This window comes from Triticum dicoccoides, chromosome 3A, assembly GCF_002162155.2.
Source record: "Triticum dicoccoides isolate Atlit2015 ecotype Zavitan chromosome 3A, WEW_v2.0, whole genome shotgun sequence".
Lineage (NCBI taxonomy): Eukaryota > Viridiplantae > Streptophyta > Magnoliopsida > Poales > Poaceae > Triticum > Triticum dicoccoides.
This window is the reverse complement of record NC_041384.1, coordinates 265,099,875-265,119,286: the sequence shown is the minus strand read 5'-3', so window position 1 is coordinate 265,119,286 and position 19,412 is coordinate 265,099,875.

Genomic DNA, 19,412 nt, shown 5'->3' with positions numbered 1-19,412 from the left:
GTGGTACTTGTGGTCTTCGGACATGCCGGTCTCGACGAAACAAAGGGGTACTTGGCGATCAACGGTCGTCGTGGTACTTGGGGGTAGTGGTACTTGACGGATCATCATGGTACTTGGCAAAATTCTTCGAGAAGATACTTGACTTTCCGGGTGTGGTTCTTCGCGTATTGTTCTTGCTGATCCAAAACCAAGCGAGACAAAAGGGCCCCGGGTGGGCAGCAGCAAGGTAGGGCGGTGCGCGAGCAGCGGCAGAAGATGCCGGAAAAACAAACACAGGTATGGGCATGGCCCGAAGCAGAAGAGGCTGCGATGGTTATGCTCGGAGTAGGAGCATCTCGATGCCGGCAGCTCGATGCAGAGCAGGCGAAGCAGGGTCGCTGCTGCCGAGCAGCTGTTGACAGCCAAGCAGCGGTCTGGAGGCGTGGAAGCAAGAGCAAGGCGGCTTGTCGGCGCGAGGTAAGGCAGCAACACAGGCGAGGAGTCCCAGCGGCGGAGCTCCATGGGAGGCGCGGTCATGCACTGCTGCTGGAGCTTCTCATACAGAGGGGAAGCCGGCGGTGTCTAGGCACCGGGGAACCACAGTGAGGAGGAGAAAAGAGCAGGGGCGCGCGATTGGGGAAAGAAGGCGGTGGCGGCTTGATTCGACGCGGGGAAGGTAAGGAAGAAGCGTGCGGCGCTCGAGCACTGCGGGCGCGCGACGACAGCAACAACGCCATTGCCGGCGACGTCCCATGGCCCCACGCAGGGAGGCTAAGCAGAGGAACGGAGTGGCCGGCCGCTCGAGTTGCATGCTCCTTCTCTCTCTCTGGCGGCGGAACAAGGAAGAGAGGGATCGGGACGAGGGAGAGATCAAGAGGAGTGGGTCGAGGGGATCGGGATCGAGGAGATGGTAGAGTCGGGCTACGGGTCTCCCTCTGGCGGCGTGAGGGGAGAGATGGAGCGAAAGGGAAACGGGCTAGGGTTAGCGCTAGGGTTGGTGGGCCGATGGGCCTAAGTGGCCGGCTAGGCTAGGCCTAGGAAGGCCGGCCCAAAGAAAAGGAGAACAGCTAGGACCTGCTCGGCTGCCTCTCCTACTCTTCCCTCTTAACCAAAAAGAGAAAAAAACAAATAGATAGAAGGGAAAAAAGAAAGAGAGGGTATGGATGGAATTTGGGCATGGAAGTTAAATTCCCGGACTCACAAGAATGATCTTGATCCAAGAAAATATATAAATGGGCATGTGTACAAAGTTTGGATTGGAACTCGTTTGAATTAAATTCAAATGAGTTCGAAAAAGAAGTGGGCGTTAGAAAGGTCCCAGAATGTTGAGATTTTTGGTAGACCTCCGGAAAAAGATAAAAGAATTTATGGGCGAAGTTTGAGGAGCAAACTCGAAGCAGAAAAGACATGTGATTATTTGCAAGTGTGTTCATGGGTGATTCCGAAAATGGAATATTCAATATAGCTCCCTAATATTGGGAGGATATGTTATAAAGAGAATCACCATGTGAATTCCCTCGATTTAAATGGATCAAAGATCCATGCCATTTATTTAGTTGAGTTAAGAAAAGAAATGACATGATGCAATGCACATGATGCAAAGATGAAAACGATGAACCAAACAAATCACAGACGAAACCCGGAAACCCTGGAAGGCATCTGCAGCTCCGGTCTTGGCGCGTCACAACGGGCAACCAGATGAAGGTGTGTGCGGTATACAACATACAGTTCACTTGGATGAACTGTTTGTGATTAGGCATAACAAAAGAAACGGTCGTCCAGATTCAAGGTGTGTGCAATATACAGCATGCAGTTCACACTGATGAATTGTTTGTCTTGGGACAAGGGAACAGAAACGGTTCAATATAACAAGATGTGTGTGATACGCGGAAAACAGGCCTGTAATCAATAATGTGTGCGAAGACCAATAATAACATAGACGGTTGCTGCTAATAAGACTTGTGTGTTGTGCGATGGGATTACATACAGAACAACAACATTATATACACACTTATAAGGACATGGTTGCATAACCGAATTAAACATCCACTTACATTGGTGGCTACTACAACCATGGCATTTGCACACACCAAAGTAAACTATTACATGCATAATTACATAAGTGGCTACTACACACATGACATTTCCACACACCAATAAAGTAAACTATATATTACATGCATGATTAACTAGCATAAACGATCATCTGATCATCATTTACTTCTTGTGATGCTTGCTCTGCTTGTGGCTCGATCTGGGCTCGTCGATTTGGGTAACGAGGCACTTCCTCATGTCAACGATCCGCCTGTGCATCTCGTAGCATGTGTACACGCTCTTGGGCACGAACCTGAGGTGAGGTTCATTCAGTTGCCACATCCAGGCCTTGTGCCAGGATATAGGACTTGTTCTCTGGGCATCCTACTTCATCTTTTCGTAGTAGGGGTCAATGATGGCCGAGGCGAGTTCGACCAGGGAGTCCTTCTTCGTGCTGCCCTAGACGCTGTAGTGGTCATGGATTTCGACAAGGTTCTTGTAGGCCAAGCCCGTAACACTAAGCGCTTTTACGTCGTCTTTGGTTTCCACTGTCGCGAACTTGTAGTCGGTGCTGTTGACAAACCTGTTGAAACGGTTGCAAGGCTCTATGGCCATGCAGTAGTGGTAGATGAGGACATGATGGCAGACGCACAACTGGGCGACAACAACCTTCTGATCTATGTCAGGACGACCGACGGTGTACTGGAGGTCGATGCTGACCACCTTGTACTTGTCTCGAGCAGGCAACTGCTCAATGCTGTTGATGTAGTCTTCCACCACGGCCGGGTCAATGGTGTACACCACCGAGAGATCCGTCTCCCACGTGTGGGTCTCCATTCTATGCTCGCTGAACTCCATTGGAGCGCCGCGAGACATCCCCTCTCTATGTGTCGGCGTGGGTGTGCTTGTTGTGTTGTGGAGCACGATTGAAAGGTTGAAGAGACTAAGGTTATAATGGCCGCGGGAATTAAAGGGGAAGCCGGACGACCAGAAATATCAGCAGGCCCTGATGGAAGTTCTAATTTGCAGCGCGTAACTCCATCATGCCGCACGTAACTGCATCGCGTGGCAACGCGCGCGGCGCAACCGCATGCATATGGGGGCCCTGACGTTATCGTGCGCACGCCCAACCGCTGGCAGAGCACGCGCGGAGGGACGCGAGCAAAGCGCTCCGCGTCACCTCAACGGCGAGCAACCATATATATATATATATATATATATATATATATATATATATATATATATATATATATATAGTTGCAACGGATCAGAATAGTTATTTGGATCACAACAACCCTATATAGGGCCCGATGCATGTTCCTGAGATTGACAAACCCACCGGACAGAAAAGCCCACCCACCCGCTGCCCCGATCCCCACCCCCACCCCCACCACACCCGCTGGCCCGATCACCAAACCTCCACCGATCCTCCGCCGAACGCCATGACTAGCCTCCTGGATCACATCGGCGCCGCCACCCTCCCTAGATCTTGCCGGCGCCGCCACCCCCTGGATTTCTCCCATGTCGCCGTGCGCCTTCCCCGGAGAACCTCGCCGTCGCGCCCCCTCCCAAGTGACCCGCCGCCGTCCACCTTGCTCGTGCACCTCCGGGGTCCCGCCGTCGCATTCCCGCCATGGTCGCGCGCGGCCCAGCGCCACAATCGCCATCGCCCGAGATCCACAAGCCCCGCGACCTTCCCGCTCTGCCCCTGCGACCTTCATCCTATCCTTCCGCGGCCGTCCTCATCTACCGCCGCCGGCGTGAGAGCCACCCACGCCACCCCATGCTGCCACCTTCCTCCCGGCGAGCCTGCATCCACGTCCCGGCGAGCCCTACATCCACCTTCCTGCCGGGATTTGGCGCCCTACATCCACGTCCCGACGAGCCCTGCATCCACCTTCCTGCCGGGATCTGGCGCCCTGCATCCATGTCCCGGCGAGCCCAAGCATGCCGCTGGCCTCCTCCCTCCTCACGTCGTCGCCTACCCCAACCTCCCGGCTGCCCCACAGGGTGGATGCTCCTCTGCTCCCCCAGTGTCACGGCAGTCCACTCCCTCCTCCGTTGGCAGGGCGGTCCTCCCCCGACTGGAAGATTTCCCTAACTTCTTCGGCCACTACGTCTCTCACTCTATTTTTTTTTCTTCAACGACAACATGGACATGAGGTTTCACGTTCTGATTTTTTTATGAAAATTTTCAATTTGGTGATACTTCAGTTTACATGAGTTTCAATTATCCAACAGATGTAAAATCTGTGTGTTCCTGTTTTGGGCATGCTAGCTATTCAATGTAATGTGCATGAGAATCATCTTGTTGTACCTGAACTGCACGAAGGTTCTGCAGCGTTTGAGCATTTTTGTGTTTAAACTTATTTGTTGTAGCGTGCACAACAAAGACTATGTGTGACCATGCAATGTGCTCTAGTGTCCTTGATTAGCTCCTGATAAGTAATAGGTGTATGCGAGCATGTGGAAAAAATAACACAACAAAAAAATTGTTCACAAAAACAAAAAAGACAAACCCAATAAATGTTCATTGAGAAAATTATGAGAAGTTCGAATTGTTCAAATCTGGAAGCTCAAAATTAATGAAATAAATCCAAAATTTTCTAATACTCGCCTCCACCTCTTTTCTCGCAAAAAATATAGAAGCTCTCTCATGGAAACAAAAAAATAAAGGAATTTGACGAACAAACTTATACGAAAAACCTAGATATGTAGGAAAAGAAAAAAAATCATATGTGTTTAACTTAAAAATAAAAATTGTGAAATTCCTTATAGGGTAAAATGGATCAGTTTTATTTCCCCCATTTCTAAAATAAATACGTGGAAGTTCAAAATAAAAAAGCGGAGAAGGTCAACCTTAAAAAATGGTAGTTTGCTGTTTAAAACAACTAAGATTTTTTTCATCACTACATAATGAAAAGTGAGAAGTCCAAACAAGAAATAAAGCACTTTAAAATTCATAAAAAAACAAGAAGTTCAAAATTTTAAACAAAGAAGTTCAAAAAACTCGATTTTCTACAAAAGAATAAAACTAAGAAGTTCAAATTAAAATAACAGAGAAGTTCAAAGTTGATAAAAACCTTAGATTCTCGTTCTAAAGAATAACTAATAAGTTCAAATTAAAATAAGGGAACAACAACAAAAAGTTTTAAAAATATTTTTCCTTTTTTTAAAATTTGGATTTTCCCCGATACTAAAGATTAAACCAAGAAGTTCAATTTTAGAAAACAGAGTAATTCAATGTACATTAAAAACTCAGTTTTTCTCGTTGCTCAAAAATAAAACCAAGAAGCTCAATTTAAAAACATGTAGAAGTTTGATATTTAATTAAAAATCGAATTTTTTTGGTTACTAAAGAATAAAACAAATAAGTTCAATTCAAAAATAATGAAGAAGTTTGATGTTTCTACCAAAACTACAATTTTCATATTTCTAAAAATACATAAAATAAATTCAAATAAAAAGTTAGAGCGGTTCGATATAGAAGTTCGATGATTATAGAAAACTCAGATTTTCCTCGTTATTAAAGCATGGAAACAAAAAGTTCAAAAATTAAATAACAAGAAGCTCAACTTTTAAAAATAAAGCGCTTCAAAATTTCATAAAAAAGGATTAAGAAATAAAACCAGGAAGTCCATATTAAAAAGATGGAGAAGTTCGATGATTATAGAAAACTCAGATTTCCTCGTTATTAAAGAATGGAAACAAAAAGTTCAAACATTAAATAACAAGAAGTTTAACTTTTAAAAATAGAGCGCTTCAAAATTTCATAAAAAGGATTAAGAAATAAAACCAGGAAGTCCATATTAAAAACATGGAGAAGTTCGATGATTATAGAAAACTCAGATTTTCCTCGTTAGTAAAGAATGGAAACAAGAAGATCGAAAATAAAATAACAAGAAGTTCAACTTTTAAAAAATAGAGCGCTTCAAACTTCATAAAAAATAATTTACGAAATTCAGATTAATATTCATAAAAAACTCAGATATTTTCACGTAACCGAGAGAAGTTCATATTGATAACTGCCAGAAGTTCACGTACTACACGGTGTGCATTTGGTATTAAAAAGAATAAAAAAGTAAATACTAGAAGTTTGTTGTTATAAGTTCAAGTCCTCGGTCGGAGAAAGTTAAAAAAATTATTGTGAGAGAGGTTTGTACAAAAGAAATATCATTTGTATAACACTGACGAATGGATGAGAAAATTACAAACAAAAATACGTCATAGAAGTTCAACGTGAAAACAGCAGGAAGTTCAACTACTACAGAAAATGAATTTCAAATGAAAAACTTTTAAAATCGTCGCGAGTATGAAAAAATGATTAATACGAGAAAGTTGCATGTTTACGGCAGATTTCCACCGGTATATCACTTGCTCAATTCTGGTGAGTGGATGGAGAGCTACGAGCAGCGGATGGAGATCAGCGAGCAAAAAAAGCACGTCGAAAACAGAGTGAAGTTTAGGTAGACATGCTGAGAAGTTCAGGTTCTTCACATGGTGCATTTTCGAAGAATCTGTTTCGCGATAGAGGCAGAACGAATGATCCCAACGTTTTCGAAATTACTTGAAAACGGCTAAGAATCAGAGAAAACCATTAAAATGAAAAAGTTTCGCATTTTCCGTAGCTTTTCAATGGTGTATTATTTGCCCAATTCCGATAAAGTTTGTAGAAATTACGGTGAAAATACGTTTTTCGGCATTTTCGAAACTGACTTAAAACCGTAAAGAATTGGGAGAAACAATACATACTAAAAAGTTTCGCATTTTTTCAAGCTTTCCAACGCCATATCATTTGCTGCATTTGGACGCACGGTTAAAAAATTAGCTCAAAAATACGAACTCGGTAGGACTTGGACCATTTCCTAAATTACTCTTAAACCATTTAAAATTAGAAAAGAAACTTTAAAGATGAAAAAGTAGCGCATTTTCATAATCTTTCCAACGCCATATCATATGCCTCCATTGGATTAGCCGTTTAGAAATGACATCGAAAAAACGAACTCAGCTGTTCGGTTTACGAAATTTTACATTTTTTCAAATTACTCTTCAACCATAGGGAATAAGAGAAAACTTTCAACATGTGGAAGGAGCGGTTTTGCAGCAGCTTTCCAATGCCATATTATATGCCTCATTCCGATAAACAGTTTAGAAATGCGATCGAAAATACGATTCACATTTTTATGCGAAGAAAAAACGGTTTTCAAAACTGCTTTTAAACCGCTGATATTTTGCCAAAAATTTAAGTTGGGTCATGATATTGGGGTCCATAGCTTTCCAACGGTATATCGCAAGCCCCATTTGGGCAATGTTGGCAGAAGTTCAACCTAGTTCACATGGAAGTTCAACGTACTACTAGCGGGGCAGGTCAGATTGTGATCAGAATAGTGTTTATGTGTGTGTGTATATATATAGTAGTTGAACGTGCAAGGAAAAGCTTCCCACAAGCAGAGCGCGCCGACGGATGCGAGCACAGCCCGCTCCGGCACCTAACGGCAGGATAGACCTTCATTCAAGCCAATCAACATGTGTTCAAAAAACAAAAATTATCAAAAAGTAACGAGATAGACACTGGCAGCACAACTTATAAATTGACGGATGGAGTACTAGTTACAGTGATGCATATAATTAGGCAAGAAGAAAGATGCATCCATCAACGTACGACCTCCTCCTCCTCCTCAACTCAGTGCCACGGGCCACCGACCGGCGGCTAAGGAGCGGCGGCTTTTGTGGCGAGGTCAAGGTGCTTCTCAACAATGGCATCCAAGGATTCCGGCCGGTTGAAGAAGGCCAACGTCGTAGCCTCCTCACTGGCCTTGTATATACCTATGTAAATGATTCGCTCATACACATGGATGTGTAGGTCGATGGTTTCTTGCAGGGCGAGGCGCCTCGCAGCAAGCGCGACCTCCAGGTGGACATTCATCACGGCGTCGGCGAGTAGTCGCAGGGCCACTAGTGCTTGAAATAGGTTCCGACCATGGAGGCCGATTAGGGTGGCAGGCAATGAGGAGCCCGGGCGTGTGGGCTGGAGGAGTACGGTGATGTCGTCCGCGAGCTTCTTGACGACGGTGAACCTTTTGGTGGTGCGAACAATCATCTAGTCATACTGAGAGTCGTATCTGGCATCGATGGCGGCCATCCACCAGCGGGTCGCCAACACCGTGTGGAGACGATCCACGGTGCCATACCGCAGGCAGGCATCGTGGACCATCTGGCACAGCCGCTGGCTGCCCGCGCGCATCGCCGCCATGAGTCTGGAGTGAGTACTTTTGCGCTTATTAGTGTAGGTGCTTAGGCAAATGCTTAGGTGCGTACGATGTGGTAGATGCATTGGAATGGAGGGGCGCCTTTATATGAGTGCAAACTGCGTTGCATTCACATCGTGCGGCCTCTTTTCCCGGTCATCCTTCCATTACTTCCCTCATGCATTCACATGATGCTAATTGAAGGAGGATGCATCATTGGTCGTTTAACATTTCGGGAACCACTACCCTCTCCCTTGTCTGCATTAAAGCCGTATCGGGAACTGCGCCGCCCGCTGTCAGATCGAATAGTACTGTGCTGCCCGCTGCGCGCCCAGCTGAACACGCCTGCTCGCCTCCATCTATGCTTAATTACTGAATTTTAGTTGCAAAAATTAGATAATGCTAGTGATTTTTCCCTTCATATTTTGACAAATCGCAGTGTTACAAGGTTGGCAAATGGCAATGTTACAAGAACAACAAATGTCAATCTTTCTAGTTTGAAAAATGGCAACATACCCAATATGACAGATGCAAATCGCACCAAATTGTTTGTAAGTGGTTCAGACGGGTCATCCAAAAGAACCATTTGTGTTCAAGAGATGCACAAATCCTGCTCTCACTTTGCATATGGGTGTTCTATCTAAAATGTTTGCGATCAAGAGCCATTAAAACCAAGACACGTGGTGTCACGTGAATGGTTAACCGAACGCACATGGTTTGAATTATAAAAACGTTTCAGATATTAAAGTGGCAGCTTTTTTCAAAATGCCTTTGTTGGCTGTCATTATTTGAGTGCGCCTTCTCTCAAAATGGACACCAAAAATACCACAGCATGTCAGGTGCCCTTTCATGATAGCATGCCAAGTTTCATGAATTTCAGACGAGTTTTAGATTTACTAGAATTAAAAAACCAGGTATCTCACTGTTTTGCCAGCAATCTACGGTGCACTGGTGTTTGAAATTCATTCCCATTTCTTGCATGGGACCTAAGCATGCACCCAAGGAGACAGAATTGATTTTTCAACCAATTTATATGCACTGGAGCATGTGCATGTAGTTCAAATTTGCATTATGCACATAAATGCATTGGAAACTTAGTTAATGCATAAGAATGTCCAAACGAACCCCGAAAATCACAAAAATTCACACAACACTCCTGTTGTTCTATGTTGACACGAGAAAAAAATTTGAAGGCAATAAGAGGCAATGGATATCGTTTCGTCCCCAAAGGTGGGACGTTCCCTACTGAAAACCATCATGCTTATTGTGAGAAGCTCCGGTTTGTGAGAAGCATAGACCCAAACCTGCCCCAAATGGGACAAAATTTGTACCACGGCATGTTGATGCCGCTCCATGATAGAATGCCAAGTATCATGAATTTCAGACGAGTTTTGGATTTACTAGAATTTAAAAACCAGGCATCTCAATGTTTTGCCGGCTATCAACGGTGCCCTGGTGTTTGAAATTCATTCCCATTTCTTGCATGGGACCTAAGCATGCACCCAAAGGAGACATATTTGATTTTTTGACCAATTTATATGCACTGGAGCATGCACATGTAGCTCAAATATGAATTATGCACATAAATGCATTGAAAACTCAGTTAATGCATAAAAATGTCCAAATGAACCCCGAAAAATTAGAAAAATTCACACAACACTCCTATTCTATGTTGACACAAGAAAACAATTTGAAAGCAATAAGAGGCAATGGATATCGTTTCGTCCCCAAAGGTGGGATGTTCCCTACCGAAAACCATCATGCTTGCTGTGAGAAGCTTCGGTTTGTGAGAAGCATATACCCAAACCTGCCCCGAATGGAACACAAATTTTACCATGGCATGTTGATGCCACTCCATGATAGCATGCCAAGTTTCATGAATTTCAGATGGGTTTTGGATTTACTAGCATTTAAAAACAAGGCATCTCAATGTTTTGCTGGCAATAAACGGTGACATGGTGTTTGAAATCCATTCCCATTTCTTTCATGGGACCTAAGCATACACCCAAGGACACATATTTGATTTTTCAACCAGTTTGTATGCACTTGAGCATGCGCATGTAGTTCATATTTGAATTATGCACATAAATGCATTGAAAACTCACTTAATGCATAAAAATGTCCAAGCGAACCCCAAAAAATCACAAAAATACACACAACACTCCTGTTGTTCTATGTTGACATGAGAAAAAAAATTGAAAGCAACAAGAGGCAATGGATATTGTTTCGTCCCCAAAGGTGGGACGTTCCCTACCGAAAACCATCATTCTTGTTGTGAGAAGCTCCGGTTTGTGAGAAGCATATACCAAAACCTGCCCCAAATGGGACAAAATTTTTACCACAGCACGTTGATGCCGCTCCATGATAGCATGCCAAGTTTCATGAATTTCAGACAAGTTTTGGATTTACTTGAATTTAAAAACCAGGCATGTCAATGTTTTGCCGGCAATCAATGGTGCGATGGTGTTTGAAATTCATTCCCATTTCTTGCATGGGACCTAATTATGCACCCAAGGAGACATATTTGATTTTTCAACTAGTTTATATGCAGTGGAGCATGCGCATGTAGTTCAAATTTTAATTATGCACATAAATGCATTGAAACTCACTTAAGGCATAAAAATGGCCAAATGAACCCCGAAAAATCACAAAAATTTACACAACATTCCTGTTGTTCTATGTTGACACGAGAAAAAAATTTGAAAGCAATAAGAGGCAATGGATATCGTTTCATCCGCAAAGGTGGGACATTCCCTACCGAAAACCGTCATGCTTGTTGTAAGAAGCATATACCCAAACCTGCCCCAAACGGGACAAAAAATTTACCACGGCATGTTGATGCCGCTCCATGATAGCATGCCAAGTTTCATGAATTTTAGACGGGTTTTGGATTTATTAGAATTTAAAAATCAGGCATCTCAATGTTTTGCCAGCAATCAACGGTGCCATGGTGTTTGAAATTCATTCCCATTTCTTGCATGGGACCTAAGCATGCACCCAAGGACACATATTTGATTTTTCAACCAGTTTATATGCACTAGATCATGTGCATGTAGTTCATATTTGAATTATGCACATAAATACATTGAAAACTCACTTAATGCATAAACATGTCCAAACGAACCCCGAAAAATCACAAAAGTTCACACAACACTCCTGTTGTTCTATGTTGACACGAGAAAAATATTTGAAAATAATAAGAGGCAATGGATATCATTTTGTCGCAAAAGGTGGGATGTTCCCTACCGAAAACCATCATGCTTGTTATCAGAAGCTCCGGTTTGTGAGAACCATATACCCAAACCTTCCCCAAATGGGACAACAATTTTACCATGGCATGTTGATGCCGCTCCATGATAGCATGCCAAGTTTCATGAATTTCAGATGAGTTTTGGATTTACTAGAATTTAAAACCAGGCATCTCAATGTTTTGCCGGCAATCAACGGTGCCATGGTGTTTGAAATTCATTCCCATTTCTTCCATGGGACCTAAGCATGCACACAAGGACAAAGATTTGATTTTTCAAAGAATTTATATGCACTGGAGCATGTGCATGCAGTTCAAATTTGAATTATGCACATAAATGCATTGAACACTCACTTAATGCATAAAATTGTCCAAACGAACCCTGAATAATTCCAATTACTGTAGATAAAAGGTCTAGCAATTCAAACACCGTCCATGGCCGCTGTGACCCCATTAAGTAATTCAAATCAAGATGAAAAATCAAGTAGACCCCACACAGTTTGTTATAACCGACCGTATGAGATGCAGCACAAAATATCTTCTGACCGTGTCTGAATAAGGGACCGTGTGTAATGAAACTTTGCGCGCCAGTTTTTTGGCTGAAGCGATTCCAAATTTTTGGCTTCCACAGAAATATCTATCTCCCCGCCCCCTCCCCCTTACCAAAAGTCACATTTCCCTTCTTTCCGCCTTCCTTTTCCAAGTTGAAACCTTCACTCCTTGCTTGCAGCACCGTCGCCTCCTCGCCGGCGACCCTCCTTTACCCTGCTCGGCCTCGCCTATCCAGGCAGGTAATCCACACCCGACCCACATCCTCCTCCTTCCACATCCCACATGCCCCGATCGCCGGCGCGAGCGCGACACCTTCCACCCAAATCACCGACCCCTCCACCAAATAAGCGCCATGGTGCACGCAGTATAGCTAGGACCTCAAGGAGCATTTGGCAACGGAGAAGCAAATCGCGACCGCACGCGCGGATGAGGTCACGATGGCTGTCGTTCGTGCCGACCCCCAGATCTTGGAGGAGCACCTCGCCGTCAAGGCCACCGTTGACGCCTCGCGCGTCGACGACGCGATGCGGTTGGCTGCTTTAAATAATAGTTCGTGGCATTTTCTCGAGGCCACCATCGGTGCCTTTGACAAAGACTATGAGGTGTTTTTTCAGCGTGCACGTGCTTACCTCATCTCAAGAGCCAGCAGGTTGGTGCCCGGAGCGGCTTGGGCAACTCACCACTACAACGAGGGCACCCACAATGCGGAGGCCTCGCCCTCTTCCATGTCCAAGGAGCCAATCGTCATCGATATCTCCGACAATGAGGAGTAGCTTGTCTTATTAGCTCACTATGAGGACCCATGTTCAGTTTGCTAGCTACTTCCTTTCCTCAACAAATTCTAGTGAATTGTGCTATGTACTTTTACCATGCAATCTTCTGTTATAGTGTATATGTTCTATATGTCATGCAATGTGGTGTTCAATTAACTGCTTGGTTCAATTCTTCAGGGTGCAATATTTCCAAGTTGTTAAGCATGCTTGATTTGGTTAACTGTCTGATCTTCTATTAGGAGTATGTTATAGTGTTCAATTGGTGTTTATTTAACTGCTTGGTTCATTTGTTGTGGCTTGGTTCACTTGTTGTGGTGTTTAGTTAATTGCTTGGTTCAATTCTGCAATGCGATGTTCAATTGTTGTGGGTGCATTCTGTTATTGTATACCATGTGAGGAATAAATTGAATTTGGTTGTACTAAATACATGAGAAACAAATACGATTGCTATATTTCCAAGTTGTTAAGCATGCTTGGTTTGGTTAACTGTCTGATCTTCTATTAGGAGTATGTTATATTATGCAATGTGGTGCTCAGTTAATGTTTGGTTCATTTGTTGTGGTGTTTAGTTAACTGCTTGGTTCAATTCTGTAATGCGGTGGTCAATTGCTATGGCTGCATTCTTTTATTGTATACCATGTGAGGAATAAATCGAATTTGGTTGTACTAAATACATGAGAAACAAATACAATTGCTCTATTTCCAAGTTGTTAAGCATGCTTGGTTTGGTTAACTGTCTGATCTTCTATTAGGAGTATGTTATATTGCAATGTGGTGCTGAGTTAACGTTTGGTTCATTTGTTGTGGTGTTGGGTTAACTGCTGGGTTCAATTCTGCAATGCGATGCTAAATTGTTGTGGTTGCATTCTGTTATTGTATACCATGTGAGGAATAAATCGAATTTGGCTGCACTTAATACATGAGAAACATATACAAGTGCTGGATTTCCTAGTTCTTAATCATGCTTGGTTTGGATAAATGGGTTTTCCATGTGGCTTGAATTAATCTGATTAATCTGATTAATCTGCAAAGGTTTAGAAGATGGTACTAACTATTATACCTTGCCTTTTTGTATTCCTTTGCCCCATTTCCAATATCGAGAAGATATTTATGCACATCCTTGTTTTCAGGCTTCACTGATGATTACCTCTCGAACCACCTCTATGGTCAGGAGGCGAGGAAAGTTTTCATACAACACCCACGGTTCAATATTGAAGTGTTCCTGAAGAGGTTGAAGGATGGACGGTCAATCATCCACAGGGACTGGCCTAAAGTTGCAAAGACCTTCAACATGAATGAAGGCTCAATATTCGCCTTCCGCTTCAGTAGTTTTCCAGATAAGATGCATCGTTGTATGTACTATCTATGATGCTAATTTCGAAAGGTTCTAGATGTTGCATGTGAAACTTGCTACTGGTGTAGTTGTGTAATGGGGTAGTTGAGTGCTGAAGCTATATCATGTTGTACTCCGATGTATTTCAATTATGAAATCCTGCTTCCTTAATATGGAAATGGAATATATTATGTGCTTAATATGAATGTCAATTAGATTAGTAAATGGATTATTAATAATAGGGAAATTAGCCCGTTAATTGGCCAATTAGCTTGCTAATTGGGTTTTCCTATTGCAAACGTTTAATGAGAAACCACCATGGGCGATGACCTCAGGCAACGCACACAGTTTCTAGGAATAAACCGTGTTGGATCAATGAACAATCACACACGACATTCTCTTCAAAACTTTTTGTGTTGCACCACCTTGCGCAAACGTTTTCCTTGTAGTGACTGTGTGGGATGTATATATGAACAGAAACGATTAGTGGTGACTGACTGTGTGGGATGTACTTATGACCGGAAATGATTTCGCATGTATAATTGTATTTTCTTAGCACTACTGTACGTATTTCAGTATTTGAGTGCTCATCGGTCGCACACGACCTCATTTTGCCGAGCATGTGTGCCAGGAGGGCAAATCCCCAATGGTTTCTGGGTCGTGTGGGAAGCACCCCCCCCCCCTATCGCCCACACTCACTTGGCGACAGTTCCAAATGCCGTCGCAGAAAGGGGTTAAAAACCGTTTGTTTAGGACCGACGTGTACCAGTGCATAGCAATACTAGTGTCGGTGCACAAAAGGAGGGGTCCTATTTTGTACCCCTTTACTTGTGCGCGGGCAGTTGAAGCCGCGCCTGCGGCCATGCCTGGCGGGGCAGAGGAAGGAAGCAAAGCCACAAGACAACTAGAGCAACACCAAGCCAGAAACACGAAGAGAAGAAGGGCGAGGTGAGCTCCCCCGGCAAGGCCCTTGCCGGGACGGCCTCCACAGCCCCGACAAGAACCTTGCTGGGGCAACTTGCCCAACACCAGCAAACCCGCCACCCTTGAACCCAAGAGTTCCAACACCATCAACCACTTTGGAACCGAGGCTCGGGAGGCACCTCCATGGTGGCATGCAGATCTTTGTGGAGACCAGAAGACGACGATCCTCGGCAAGATCCTTGCCAAGGATACCTGCGAGACCCCCGGCAAGACCATTGCGGGGGATGACCATGACGCCATGGCAAGACCCTTGTCCTGGCTCTGGCAAGACTCTTGCTGAAGACATCCGCAGGGTCACAGCCAGGCCCACATCTGCCAGCCCACCAGCTAGGCAGGCACCTGCGTGGCGACGTGCGGCCTCTAGGCCAACTGGGCAAGCACCTGTGTGGTGGCATGCAGATCTTCGTGAAGACTCTACCATCGTACCAACTCAGCAGCCAGCCAGTGTGGCGCTATGCACCTCATCAGTCCAGACGCGCGTCGAAGCCAGGCGTGGCGGCGACAGCTGGGACGAGCTTCCTTGTCGTCCCCGATAAAGCAAGAAGGGCACGTCGGTAGCGCATTAAATGTGTTTTGTCCTACAGTGCAGGAGATAGACTCGACCACCGTATAGCTTTCCACCTCGTGTGTGCCACTGTGCACTACTAGGAAAAGGGCTATAGATAATATGAACACTAATGGCGCACCAGACATGCGGTGTGCCACTACTATATAGCAGTGGCGCACCATGTGCTGGTGCGCCATTAGTGTCTATCACACTAATGGCGCACCAGACCAATGGTGCGCCACTACTAACATATTTTTTTCCAAAAAAAACTAATGGCGCACCACTCACCACGTGTGCCACTACTCTCATTTTTTTTGCAAAACTACTAATGGCGCACCACAAGCTGGTGCGCCATTAGTAACCAGGGTTACTAATGGCACATTTGTGGGTGGTGCGCCATTAGTAACCTGGGACCAGCTAGATATTTTGGACAGCCACACCTACACACTCACTTTCCCCACTTCATTCTCTCCACCTCGTCCTCCAAGCTTGTCTCGGCTGTCTCCTCCTCCTCACCTCATTTGCACCACAGATTCATCCAAATTAAGTGGTTAAATTACCTTTTTGATAGGTAAGTAAGGGGAAAGCTATCTTTATGTTGTAGATCTACTTTTTTCTCCCTCCAACAACGTGCACATGCACTTTTTATGGCCTAGCTAGATCTATGTATGTTTGTGGTGTTGCATATGTTTGTGGTGTTGCATATATGTCTGTGTTTGCAGGTACCGGTATTTGAAATGTGATAGTTGCAAATATTTTGCTGGAATGTTGATTCATTTCCGTTTCGGCGAGAATTTTGGCACTATGCGTTCTTTTTGGTCCTCTTTTTAGGGAAAGTCGTGCCAAATTTTTTCTTGGTTCTAAAATATCGTTTTGCTCTACCCCGCAGGCGACCATGGTCCGCACAATGACCGAAGGCATCATGAATAGGTTTTTGAGCTCCGCTAAGGCCGAGATGCTTCAAAAGAACGAGACGAAGATAAGATGTTCGTGTCGAAGATGCAAGCTGAAGAGCCTTATTGCTGACCCGGATTCCGTGCAGGTGCGGGACCACCTGCTCTTGCGTCGTTTCATGGATGGCTATCGGTGGCAAGGTGATGAAGATGACTGTGAAGTCATCCATGGGGGCCTGGCAAGAAATGAGGAAGGGCAGCAAGACAACCACCGCGACGAGGGCGGGCGAGAAAACGAAGAATCTCCAAGACATGATCACGACGGTGATGCTGTACACAGTCATCATGTAGAAGATGCCGGACATGATGATGAGGAAGATGAAGATGCCGGAGCAGACGACGATGGACCATCGATGGACTGGGTGCAGGACCCTCATATTCAAGAGCTGCTTCTCAAGCAGACGGATAACGCAAGAGCTGCCGCACGAGAGAAAGCCAAGCTGGATCAACTGAAGATAGACGCGGTTACTCCATTGTATGAAGGATGCAGGCCCAAGGATACCCGCCTGAAAGTAACGCTCATGGCTCTGGAGATGAAGGTAAAACACAAAATGACTGGCGCATGCTTCGATGAGAACATGTCATTCTGGCACGAACGTCTTCCCAAGGGGAACAAGTGCCCGACCAGTTTCGAGGAGGCGAAGAAAATCGTGTGTCCTCTGGATTTACCGCACGTGAAATACCATGTGTTCATGAACAATTGCATCATTTATCCGGACGAGCACGCGGAGTCTACCATATGTCCGGTGTGCGGCGTCACTCGATACAAGAAGAGGAAGAAAGCTCCTCTAAAAGTGGTGTGGTACTTTCCGATCACTCCTCATCTGCAGTGGTATTTCGCGGACCCTAAGCTAGCAAAGCTCATGCGTTGGCACGCGGATAGTGAGGAGAAGAAGCGAGAAGATGACGGAAATGATCCGGAGATAAATAAAAAAGACAAGATGTTGAGTCACCCTAAGGATGCGAGCCAGTGGCAAGCGTTGAACTTCAAACACCCAGAATTTGGGGACGATCCAAGGAACATCGTGCTGGGCGCGAGCACCGATGGAGTCAATCCGTTTGGCAGCCAGAGAAGCACACATAGAACCTGGCCTGTGTTTGTGTGGATGTACAACCTTCCCCTTGGTTGTGCATTAAGAGGAAGTACATTCACATGAGTATGCTAATTGAAGGGCCGAAACAACCAGGGAACGACATCAATCTGTATCTGGGGCTACTGAAAGAGGAGCTAGATAGGCTGTGGAAAACGCCAGCCAATATGTGGGACGCTGCAGAGAAAGAATATTTCCCTATGAGAGCCGCACTGCTCACGACGGTGCACGACTATCTCAGTTACGGATATCTCGCGGGGCAGGTGGTCCACGGATTTTCTGGATGCGTCAGGTGCATGGATGACACAACGTATCGCCAGCTAGATAGAGATCCTGGGTCTTCAAAAACCGTGTTCATGGGACATCGAAGGTGGCTTCGCGACGATGACCCATGGAGAAAATGCAAGGATCTGCTCGATGGTAAAACCGAACCCCGAAGATGCACGCGTACGAGGAGCGGTGAGGAAATAGACGAGCTGTTGAAAAATTGGAAAGATTGCCCACTGCCGGGAAAGAAGCAAAAGGCGCCAGAGCCGGGAAAGAAGCGAAAGGAGCCAAAGCCGCTGTTAAAGGTATGGAAAGCGAGGTCTGTTTTCTGGGACTTGTCATACTAGAAGATCCACCGTGTGCCTCACAGCCTTGATGTCATGCATATCACGAAGAACATGTGCGAGAGTCTGCTTGGTACCCTACTCAACATGCCAGAGAGGACCAAAGATGGGCCAAAAGCAAAGGCAGACTTGAAATAAATGGGCATCAGGGAGGAGCTTCACGCTAATGATGATGATGATGATGATGAGGTGAAGCAGGACACGGAAAGTCGTCGCAAAGGCAAAAAGGCCAAGAACACCGGAAATGACTACCCTCTCGTGTGCTTCACTCTAAGTCAGGAGGAGATCGAGCAGTTTTTCACTTGCCTCGTAGGAGTAAAACTTCCTTACGGTTACGCGGGGAAGATAAGCAGATACCTAGACCCAGTGAAGCAGAAGTTCAGCCGGATGAAGTCCCGCGACTGTCACGTGCTGATGACGCAGATACTTCCAGTTGCAATCCGTGGGATCATGGATGCGCACGTCCGTGAAATGTTATTTGGCCTATGCAACTTTTTCGACGTGATCTCTCGGAAGTCGGTTGGCGTGAGGCAACTCAGAAGGCTATAGGAAGAGATCGTGGTGATACTATGCGAGCTTGAGATGGACTTCCCGCCCGCATTCTTCGATGTTATAGTGCATCTGCTAGTCCATATCGTGGAGGATATCATCCAACTCGGGCCGACGTTCCTGAACAGCATGATGCCGTTCGAAAGGATGAATGGTGTCATCAAAGGATACGTTCGCAACATGTCACGTCCAGAGGGAAGCATAGCCAGGGGCTTTCTGACAGAAGAGTGCATCTCTTACTGCACGAATTATCTAGGCATCGAGACCCCGTTGGTCTGCCCGTCAACAGGCACATCAGCAGGCTCGCTAGATGGGGTCGCCGCGAGGGTCGCCGCGAAATGCATGTCAACTTCGAGGGTCGACTCGCTGACTTTGAAAGAGCAAACCTAGTCGCGCTACAACACATAGACGTGGTCGATCCTTGGGTGGTAGAGCACAAAACCTTTATTGAGAAGAAGTACAATGACTGAGGCCAACAGAGGATGGAAGGAGATATAATCAAAGAGCACAA